This window comes from Equus asinus, chromosome 11 (assembly GCF_041296235.1).
Source record: "Equus asinus isolate D_3611 breed Donkey chromosome 11, EquAss-T2T_v2, whole genome shotgun sequence".
In the NCBI taxonomy this organism is placed as follows: domain Eukaryota; kingdom Metazoa; phylum Chordata; class Mammalia; order Perissodactyla; family Equidae; genus Equus; species Equus asinus.
The window spans coordinates 30,490,041-30,500,652 of NC_091800.1; positions in this window are offsets into that span (position 1 = coordinate 30,490,041).

Below are 10,612 nucleotides of genomic sequence, written 5' to 3' on the forward strand. Positions count from 1 at the left end.
GGCAATCGAAGAGGGAAGAAATATTACTATGTGAATTTTTTTCTTTTTAGGCTAATCTTAGGCTTAAAAAATAGAATGCCATTATATGTTGGTCTAACTTTCTCAGCTAAAATGCAAGATCTAGCTGAAAAGAGATTTTTTAAAAAAATTATATTCCTAACACAAGATCTTGCATGCAAGAGACACTCAGTACTTTTTGATAGTGATCTTCATGATGAAGAGTTAAAAAGCATGAGCCAATTCTCGGAGCGGGGCAGGGACTGTACACGATGAGTATGGAGGTCTTGTAGTGCCAGAAAGTAAGGGGGTGCGAAAAAACCTCATAATGACGGAGTTATGTCAAAGGGACAGAGGAGGCAAACCGAAAAAGCTGCAAATGGCCAATTTGAGCAACAAAATAAACTAATATTGGATTATAATCCAAAGTATAAAATAAACATCCATGAGTCTATACTGATGTAAATAAACTATTGAATAAATAATAAATTCAGGAGAGTAGACAAATCTCCTGTACAGAAAAGTTTCAAATAATTTACATCGATACTCTGCCGTTGCAGAGGTGGAGCATAACACCCCACTCCATAACTGCGCACACCCCACCAAGGAGTAAAGCGTGGAAAGGTGGAATAAAAGAGTAACTCTGAGTGGAGAAACGTGGCAAATACTACCTCAGCCAGGTGACGAACAGTGCAAAGTCATGTCAATAGCACTTACCCTTGATATGCCTTTACCTCTGCTGTCTTGCCCCCCATAATCCATAACCGAGTCCAATCATTAGAAAAACATCAGAGAATCCCAATGGAAGAGCATTCTACAAAACACCTGCCCAATACTCCTCAAAGCCACGAAGGTAATATAAAGTAAGGAGAATCTGAGAAACTGTCACAGCCAAGAGGAGCCTAAGGAGGTAAGATGACTAAATGTAATGCAGTATCCTGGATGGGATCCTGGACCAAAGAAAGGACATTAGGTGAAAACAAAGGAAATTCGAAGGAAGTACGGACTTTAATTAATAATAATATATCAATATTGGTTCATTATTTGTAACAAATGTACCAACTAATGTAAGATGTTACTAATAGGGAAAAAACTGTTTAGAATATAGGCGGTATTTGCAATTATCTGTAAATCTAAAAGCTATTCTAAAATAAATTATTCTTTTTAAAAAAAAGGATGAGGGGGCTGGCCCCGTGGCATACTGGTTAAGTTCGTGCACTCTGCTTCGGCGGCCCGGGGTTCATGGGTTCAGTTCCCTGGTGCAGATCTACACACTGCTCATGAAACCATGCAGTGACGGCATCCCACATACAAAATAGAGGAAGATTGGCACAGATGTTAGCTCAGGGACAATCTTTCTCACCAAAAAAAAAAAGATGAGTCAATCTTCCCATCACACTCAGCACCATGCGGAGATTCAAGGAAATGTCAAAATATTATTATATACCTTTTGGAAAATTAGATAGCAGAAGGATATATGAAAGAAAAAGGAATTTTTCAATCTAGGAAGGAGAAAGATAAAAGATGATTTAGGCGCAGTTATATATATTTTTTCATTTGAAAACAGCATAGTTAATTAAAGAAAATACAGGAAAAAATACAGAAAAAGCAGAAAGGGGAAACAATTTCATAATTAGCTTGCATAATTTCACCATCTAACACAACTATGTACTATTACAGGTGTTTTACTTTCGATTTTTAAAATATGTATATATTTTTGTGGGTTTTTTCACGTTGTAATCATACTTGATATACAATTTAATCTCTTGGAAGTGCTCTTAACTGAAGATAAATCCTACACAGAGCTAGTTAATTGGTCTCACTCTGCGTTGTGGGCAGAATTAATTTAAGTGAAAGGGAATGATATGGTTTTGCAAGACTACATGAATACCCAGAATCTGCTCTACTTATCTAGCATATAGAACAAAACCAGAGGGAATGCATATGACATTGGACAGGAGCCCAATTGTATGTCTCTTGATTTCATTGCAGAGAAAGTATGATATTTAAGAAACAAAATGGAGAAAGGGAAAAGTCCATTGTCAGGCAAAAGCCACAGAAATAAGAGGTAGGTTACTAAGAGTAGAGGAGTTAGAAACTAGAGGAATTTAGAAAGGTATGTGTGTGTTTAAAGAGTAAGGTATGAGTATAAAATGGCGAGGAATGAGAAGGGCATGAGGGATCATCTATTTTGCAAATGTGTGGTGGGTGAACATGTTGGGAGAAGAGAGAATATGGTTGAGAGTAAATGATAGGGAGTATCAATATTAGTAAAATCTCCATAGTCACTTCTAGATAGGAGTTTGAATTCAGACAATACTGTTTCTTAGATTTGATACAATGGCTATTTTCCAGATAAAAAAGTTTGGCATCTTAAATTCAGTTAGGTTGAGGGAACTAGAAACAGTAAACATTCTTGGGTACATATTGCCACCCAGTGGATGAATGTGCATGATGCACAAAGCATTTGCAAAGGAAAAGACAAAGGAAGACTAAGAGATTATGGTGTTAAGGCTTTGTTTATGTTCAGTGAAGGCCAGATATCATACGTGACCCAAACCTGAATCACACCACTCACTCAGAATGCCAAACTAGATTTTAATATACATTTTCAAAATATTCTCACAATCATCAGAAGCTTACAGCAATGAGAGAAAAATGTTATGCGTATGCTTACCACTACATTAGATACTAAAGTCCCATTAATGCTAATGAAACTTATGTCCATGAATTTCCAATAAGATAAGTCAGACATACTTAACTTACAATAGGGCTGGTAGGGCAGAGATAGAAGATTCAAATCTTGACCCTCTAGGGTGCTAAGAGCTTTGACATGAAGTCAGGGATGAATTACATCTTTGGCATAACAGTCTTGTTTCCCTTCACCTGAAAGCAAATAAAGATTTACTAGAGTAAGGAAATATAGAAACAATTGATGGAAGCTGGGCATTTAAACATGTAGTGAGGCCATGTTTATATAGGGATTTCCTAGTGGTTCAACCTGGAGAGGTACAGCAAAATCCTTCTCTTGGAGTAACTCCATAAGAGTCTTCTCATATTCCACAGACAAGTCTAAGCCTATTTACTGTGTTTTCTAAAAATAATAGAATTTACGTGACTGGAATGACATTGAAAATCCAAGGAAAACTAGTCTTGGGCTTTATGTTTTGCTATGTTTATGCACTATCCTTACCAAAAGGTTTATCTATCCACTTTTGAAAACCTCTAGACAGGGAACCTACTAATGTGCTTCTCCTTTGTTGGGTCTGGGATTTATTGATTTACCCTACTTATAAGCTAATAAGTTAGCCTATTACTGTTTCATGGATGTCGGAGGAAGACATGAGGTGCCTGAGTCAGAGACAAAAGATTTCATTATTCACAGTTAGCAAGCATATTCGAGTTACTTTCCCTTACCCCCAATTCCAGGGGGGCACCATAGAGGGGTCCAGGCATATTCTGTGCACACAGTAGGTTTTTGTCCTAGATTAAGAATATTGAGCTCGGGGAATCCACTGCCTTTATAATAAGTGGTAAGCAAGTCTGCCTTTTTCCAAAGTGGGATCTTAACTTATCCCTCAAGGTTGCTTGTTGCAAACACAACTCTGATAAATGGCCTGGATAAAGGGCATTCAGGGCCTTGCTGGGAAACTTAAGGCCCACGGAAGATTGCAACTCCCAACATTCACACTAAACCCAAATCAGCCTTCCTACAATTTCCACTAATTAGTTGTGGTTTTTTCTATCGCTCCAGCATTTTGTACTTCAAACATCTGCAGAGTGCTGTCTTATTGCCACTGAGACTTTTTTCCAAACTACTCATTTCTTATACCTTTGACTATTCCTCTCGTGATCCGGCTTTGGGGCCTCTCACCTTTAGTATTGCTTTTCTCTTAACCTGTTTAAGGGCTACTTCCTAAAATGTACTATAATACTCCAAGTATGGTCTAATCACTTCAGAGCAGAAGAGAAACATTACTTTGCTTATTCTAGAAATATACTTCTATATGGCAACCTGAGATCCCATGAACCTTTTGGCAGTCCCATTAATTCCCACTGAAAAACCCTGACTTTTACCACAAAATGCTATTAAGCCATTCTACTCTATTCTGTTCTGTTCTGTTCTGTTCTATTCTATTCTTATGCCAGAGGATGGAAGCTCCATGTAGTTTTTCATTAAAGGAATCATCATACCAACCAGACTCCAATTAATAATAGGAAATGTAAAAGTAAGCTCCTTCTTTTAAAGCAGTTGTTATTTACCAGTTCTAGCAGAAAAGTGTAACTCCTTATGTCTCCTATTTTGTGAATTATGGACCTCTTCTATATAAACTGTTTGTTCTCTGTGTTAATATAAATAGCATATGACTCTCATATTCTTTGTTTAAATAAGAATCCAACAGTCAGAGACCTTTGCTTTCTCCCCTCCCCTCCCTTCCCCACACCATGCACATACAAGAATAGGGAATTGGCAACGCTCATCTTCTGCTTTTAACAAAGGAAACCAACATGTATACATACTTTTTCAAAAACAGAAATGTTACTTTAAATATTCTAGCAGGGCAATAAGTTTAAATTTTTTAAAAACTTATGGCTAAATTTCAAATATACAGAAAAGTTGAGAAAATAGTACAATGAACCCCCAGATAACCATCACTCAGGTTTAACAATTATCAAGATTTTGCCACATTTGCTTCGTTGTCTCTTTATTATTATTATTATTATTGAGGCATTTGATAGTGACTTGCACATAACACATCAGTTTACTCCTACATAGTTCAATATGGATCAACATAGATATTTTTTACATAACTGCAATGTCATCAACATCTAGCAAAGCTAACAATAATTCCTTGTATTATTTAATACCTAGGCCATATTCAAATTTCCCTGGGGCTGGCCCAGTGGCATAGTGGTTAAGTTCACATGCTCCGCTTCAGTGGCCTGAGGTTCGTAGGTTTGGATCCTGTGCGTGGACCTAGCACCACTCATCAAACCATGCTGTGGCAGCATCCCACATAAAGTAGGGGAAGATTGGCACAGATGTTAGCTCAGTGACAATCTTCCTCAAACAAAAAGAGGAAGATTGGCAACAGATGTTAGCTCAGGGCCAATCTTCCTTACACACACACAAACAAAAAACCTTTCCCTAATTGTCTCACTAATATGTATTTATGGTTGGTTTCTTCTCATTGGAATCCAAACTAGGTCCACTCATTGCATGGGATTTTTATGTCTCATAAATTTATTTTAATCTAGAATAGTTCCCTCCCATCCACTTTTAAATTCTTGACTAGTAACAAAAGTCGATCACTTTTTTACCACTCTGAATTTGTCATATCCCTTAACTTAATCCTCTCTCCCCCATATTTCTTATAAGTTGATATGTTAGATCTAGGGTTTGATTAGATTCAGACTCAATATTTGTGGAAGGAATGCTTCAAAGTGGTTCTGTGTACTTCCTCTTCCAGCACAGTGGGAAGCAACAATGTTTGGTTGCCTTACTATGATTAAATTATTTTAAGGAATTATGCATTGACTCTTACTGGGCTTTTCTTTCTTGCTTGCTTCCTTCCATTCTTCCTTCCCTCCTTCCCTTCCTTTCTTTTTTCTTTTTTTCTGGTCAAGAATATGTGTTGAATTTTGTCACCACTTTTAGACATCCATGGAGATAGTCACATGATTTTTCTTCTTATAATTATTGGTATGATGAACTGATGAATTACACTAATAGATTTTCTAATAATAAACTCTGCTGGCATTCCCAGAATGAATCTCAGTAGCTTATGATGTATTTTTTTAATACGCTTTGGATTTGACTCAATATTTTATTAAGATTTTTGCATTGATATTCATAAGTGAAATTGTCCTGTAATTTTCTTTTTGAATAATCTTTATTAGGTTTTAGTATCGATACACGATTACTTCACAAAAAAAATTTGGAAGTTTTCTTTTTCTACAGTATGGCACAATTTAAGTAGCATAGGGTTTATCAGATCTTCAAAAGTTTGGTAGAATTCCTTGGTGAAATCAATCAGGCCAGGAGGAAGAATTGGGGGAGAAGAGCAGCCAGGAGCAGACTTCGACATCTTTTAGGAGTCTTTAAGCGTATCTGCATACAATTATATAAAGTTGTCTCATTTTTAAAAATTTTCTCTGTTTCAAAGATTATTTCCCCTGTGTCATTTTGTATTTTGTGAACTTGTACTTTGTCCAGTTTGGTTGACTAATAGCCTATCTTTTGTTGTTGATCTCTTTAGCCAGCTTAGTTTTTTTAAATTAGTTTTGTTGTTTTTCTCTTTTCTGTATCATTAATTTCTGTCTTTATTTCTATCAATTCCTTCTGGTTACTTTTAGTTTGCATTCTTTTTTAAACATTCTGTTGAGTTGAAAATTTTTTTCATTTTTGTTGATAAAGGTAGTTAATGTAGTACATTCTTTAAAACACTGCTTCAGCTTGACAAATAGAAATGGCAAGCAATAGCATATATTGGAGTATATGAGGAAGCCATTTGATGTAAACCTAATTCGGCCTGACTTTGTTTTTCCAAAAGGGCCTGACTGTGGCCATTGAGCATGCATTGTATATCTGCTTTAAACATTTACTATAGCAAGAACAAATGCCCTTAGGATAAAGGTGCAACTTCCCCCCACATTGGCATTTCCTTAAGGATAAGCATCTCTCCCTAGGTTAGGAACTGATTGCTGGACTCACCTTTGACCACCCAGCTCACCTGTGACCACCCACCTTGAGACAGCAGACCTGCCACCCTTCTGTGTTCACTGAGACAGCAGAACTATACCTGCTGTTTCATCAATCACTGCGCCGACAGAGAAGTCTTGTGACTATTGTAAAAGGGACATTTCAATCATATGTAAAACATCCTCTTTGGGGGTATATAACCACTCTGTACACCCCACTTCTTTGGTGCCCTTTCTTCCTTCGGCAAGAAAGGCCCCAGACCATGGTCCTCACATTTTAGCTCAGAATAAACTCTCCCAAATTTTCATTTATAGATTGGTTATGGATTATTTTCATCGATAAGCTGTATCCCATGGATTTTGGTGCTTTTTTCATTATTTTCTAGAAACTTTGAAGTTTCATTTTGCAACCTCTTTCCTTTCAGCAACTCTTACAACACAGCTGCTCATCTTGCTTAGGTCCTGCTCCTGTTGGAGATTTGGCCACATCCACCTATATTCTTGGATTTTGAGGAGTTTCATGTCACTGACTTTTGTTGAAGATGCTATCCATAATTCTTTCTTTTGCCATCTTGTTAGTCTGTTTGGTTTTCAGGAGGAGTTTTAAAGTGATGATTCAAAACTGCCACTATGATCATAAATCTAGAATATCTCCAAACAAATTATTTAGTAAAATAACCAGTTGGAATTGCAGATATTTAGATATTTTTAAAAGATATTAAAGATTATTGTCACAGAACATACTAACAGTTCCTGAAGCCTGGGAGCCTTTAAAAGCCTTCTTTGTTAGAAACAACCTTTGCAAAGATAGTTTTACAACCCAGCCACTAGAGAGGAAGAAGGAACTTTTCCCTTTATCATGTGATTTCTTTTATTTCTGTCACCAGCAGTTTGAAGAGCCTACATTTTCAAGGCCAGGCACCAGTATCCTATTAGCATAGAAAGAGAAAAGCAGCCCTGAGCAGCTCAAAACTTAGCATATAAAAAGTAAAGGACAGAATAAGAATTTTAGCAAATAAAATCTGGGGTGTACACTGTTAAGCTATGTCTTCAACCAAGCCCACAGATTTTGGAAAGGAAGCACAGAGCTGGAGAAGGAGATGCCTACTTAGATCCTGAGAGGAGCAAGTGAGTAAGATCTGCCATTAATCCTTGAATTATCAAAGCCAAATTTTCATGTGCCTTAAATAGATGTGATCTTTACAGGGTTATGAATTAAAATTTATATAAATAATATGAATAAAAAGAAAGAGAAGAAAAGATAAAGCAGATATAGATTCCCTCTCTATAAGTCTCTTTTATTTCTTCTAGAGTAAGTTGGAAAATTAGAGATGTGATTTCCCACGAAGTTATAAAAGAATGTAACATGAGACATTTCCTGTTGTGGAGTCTTTATTGAAGGACCAAAGGTGAGAATGGTGACCTCACCTTCTAGAGAGGAACTAGGCACAAAATGCAGAATTTGCAGAGAAGTAGACCCCCAAACAACTCCTGGGTCCTCTAGACTATCATCTACCTGCAGAGAGTAAGGGTTCAAGGAGGGGAGTTGTGAGAATTTTTTTTTAAGAGCATGGTCAGAATCTCGTGCATTTCCCCTCCCTCCTTGAAAGAACCCACCCCCCTCACCTTGTCCTAGCAGCGTCAAGTGCTGCAGGGACCTAAAGAAGATCATTTAAGAAGTTTTACTAAACTTGGCCTGTGGTTTCCACATTTGAGGGTTGCATGTACTGTGACCCGTGCCTGACTCTTCCGTGTTAAAGTCTAAAGAAAAGGCGCTGTGGATAAAAAAATCTAGACTATTGGTGGTAAACACAATGCAGTCTATACAGAAACTGATATATGATAATGTACACCTGAAATTTACACACTGTTATAAGCCAATATGACCTCAATAAAATAACGGGGAAAAAAGAAAAGATGCTGATTAGTGGCTAGAGCAGCCTGGAATAGCAGAGAAAAGAGAGAGGGCTATCTTGGGAGTAGTCTGCATGTCCAGAATTTAAAGGGGCAAAAATGCCAAGGTTCCTGCAGGCTGAAGGACCATAGCTAGACTAGAACTGTATTCAAAAGACTCTGCCAAGGAGAATCGAGAGCAACAGTGTAGAGTGTACCATCAAAGCAGGAGTTAAACAGTCAGCTGGAGAGCACTTTGGATGTGTGTGTGGAGGGAGAGTAAGTTGAAGAAGTCTCCCACTAACACAGCCTCTCTCTCATCCTTCCCTGCTCTCAAAGCTCTGGCATCGGTAGGTGGAAAACAAGAGCAAGGCAGGGAAAATAGAGAAGAAATCAAGCCTTATTCCTCAATGTCTATCTGGTCCAAGTGAGGAGAGGAGAAGCAGATTAGACTTGTTAATATTCTAAAATTTACCACAAGTTGCAAACAGAAAAGTCTAATAATGGGTAAAGAAACCGGGCCAAAAGCCTTGAAACGGATCTCCATTACAAACGTTCTTTCTTTATAGTGCCTTTAATAGGTCACTATTATTAAATAAATTGAACTAAACATTGAAGATATAAAAATACTTGATGAGCAGTGGTCCTCAAAATCGGCTACATATGACAATCCTCCAGAAAGCTTTAAAATGCACTGATGCTTGGTTCTACTCCCAAATTCTGATTGAATTAGTCTGGGGTGTGGCTTAGGCATCAGGGTTTTTTAATACTTACCAGGTGATTCTATCATGCAGCCAAGGTTGAGAACTACTGCTCTAGAAATAGAGTCTACAAAAACCAAAAATCTATTTTACTATCAAATATCTACTACTTTTCAATACTGAAAAGTTGGAATTTTCATGGAAAAGGTCTACCTTTTTTTTGATCTTTACTGTCTAGGTCACTGTCAAAGAGATTTGATTAAGTGTTGTATGGATTTGTTTCATTAAAGGCACGTAAATGAGTATGTTCCATGAGGAGAGGGACTATGGCTCTTTTGTGATGTAAGATAAATACTCGAAACATATTATTACAGAAGTGGAAACAAATAAGTTTTGCAAAATAAATATTGGTCTCTAACATATATGATTGCCACAGGAGGCATGTATCCTAAAGCACTATTTTAAAGTTTGTATTGTTATACAAGTTGGAAACAGGAAAGTCTAATGATGAGTAAAGAAACATGGCTGAATGCCTGAAAACAGATCTCCATTACAAATGTTCCTTTCTTAGACTGACTTTAACACATCACTATTATTTAAATAAATTCAATTAAATATTGAAGATATAAAAGTACCTGGTTAAAATGAACAACATATACACATCCCCAAAAATGGTTTATCATCTTTATCCTTCCAGACTTTGTATTGGATCATTAAAAGATTCCTGCCCCTCCCTCCTTCCCTTTTTTCCTTCTATTGATATTAGATGATTACTATGTGCCAATATTTTTGCTAGATACTAGACATATGAAGATAAGTAACAGAGTCTTTACTCGATGGAGCTTATAATTAGTAGTAGATAAGTAAACAGACCAACATTTAAAAATCAGTACACTAAATACTATAAAATATAATGCACAGGATGCTAGTGAGGAAGACCACCAAGGAAAATGTTCTGGAAGAAGTGACCCCTGGTCTGAGTCTTCAAGGATGGTTATGAAAAGTGAGGTTAAGAAGTGCTGTGCACACAGAGCCAGCAATAGGTACGAAGGCAGGAGGCACAAGAAAACATGGCTATAGATCATGGTAAGACCTGCTGGGGACCCAATGACACAGAAAAAACAAATTGTTCATGTTTTTAGATATAGCAAAGCTTTTCTTATAAGGTAGAAGGTAGACCTTTGAACATTAACCTGGCCCCTCACCTTGCCTAATGGAACAAAAGCTACTGAGCTTTTGTATATGGCCTGGCATACTTCTCATTGAGCACGTATTACAGTGACAACTGAATTTTGGTTATATCTCCATGAGAAACTAGG